Raw genomic sequence first — 1,262 nt, 5'->3', positions numbered from 1 at the left:
CCCTCCTCCCCCTGCTCCTCCTCCCCTCTCCTCCGTCCTCCCCCTGCTCCTTCTCCCTCCTCTCCCTCCTCCTTCCTCTCTTCACTGAGACTCCCCGTCTCTGCCCACAGCCCCCTGCGGCTTCCTCTTGGCCCATCTGTTTCCTCCCTTCTGCCTCTTTCCCCCTTCGCCCTCCTCCCTCCTCCCTTCACTGAGGCCCTGCGGCGACACCAGCCTCCTGTTCTCCGCCTCCTTCCACAGCCCTGGGAGAGCCACAGAATGACCTGTGCCCTGGTGTGACAGGGAGCAGGAGGCGGCTTCCACGCCTCCTCACACAGTCACCGGGCCCGGCCCTTCCTCCCTCTGTGTCCTGGGCGGCCAGGTGTGGGCTGGACACCAGGTGGGGACATCACGTGGGTGGAGGGACGTGGGGTCCGAGCCTCGGCGCTGCCTCTTTCCTGCGAGCCGAGGGTTGTGAATGGTGCTTGAGTGAAGTGGGCCCAGAGTGAGCCCCTGTCAATTGCTGGGACTTCCCTGTTGACCGTGCCCTTGTGCCCGGCAAGGGGTGTTTGCAAACCCCTCCCAAGGCCGGGCCTGGAAGCCCTTGGCCCAGGTGCTTCCCGGAATGGAAAATTCTCTTCTGCACTAGAAAATCACATGAGGTGGGGTTGAGTTTCGAATGTTCAGGATGGGGAGCAACCCTCCCACGCTAGGAGAGACACCAGGGGGAGATAAAGCTTTGATTATTTGCCAGTCCCGGGTCTGCGGCCTGAAGGCGCCCCCGAGGCAGAGATGAAAGGTTGGATGATTTATGGGGTCCTGGTCAGGAATGCAGGAGACAGAGAGGGACCGGCGGCCACCACCTTCACTGGGCCCAGAGCATTATCCCATCCTGTTTCCGGCAATTCTCACCGGTGGTTTAGAGCGAGCAGGGAGGGTTTCTGGGAGGCTGCAGTGTGATGAACAGAGGGTCCCTGCGGGTCATCGCCGGGAACAGAGGCACAAACCTGGGAGCCCCAGACACAGGTTTCCAACAGCGCGGGGCAGCCGGCGGCTCACGGGGCCTCAGGCCGGGCCATGACGGGCTCAGAGCACAGCTGCGTGAGCCGAGACCGGCGGCCATGTGATCTCACCTGCAGGTGCGATTCCCGAAGCGGCTGTGTTATGAGCTGGCTTCTTTAAAACCGTCACCAGGCCGGGCGCGGTGGCTCACGCCTGCAATCCTAGCACTTTGCGACTGAGCCTAGTTCAGGAGTTCGAGACCAGCCTGGGCAACATGGTGA

This window comes from Theropithecus gelada, chromosome X (genome assembly GCF_003255815.1).
Source record: "Theropithecus gelada isolate Dixy chromosome X, Tgel_1.0, whole genome shotgun sequence".
Taxonomy (NCBI): domain Eukaryota; kingdom Metazoa; phylum Chordata; class Mammalia; order Primates; family Cercopithecidae; genus Theropithecus; species Theropithecus gelada.
This window is presented reverse-complemented; position numbering follows the sequence as displayed.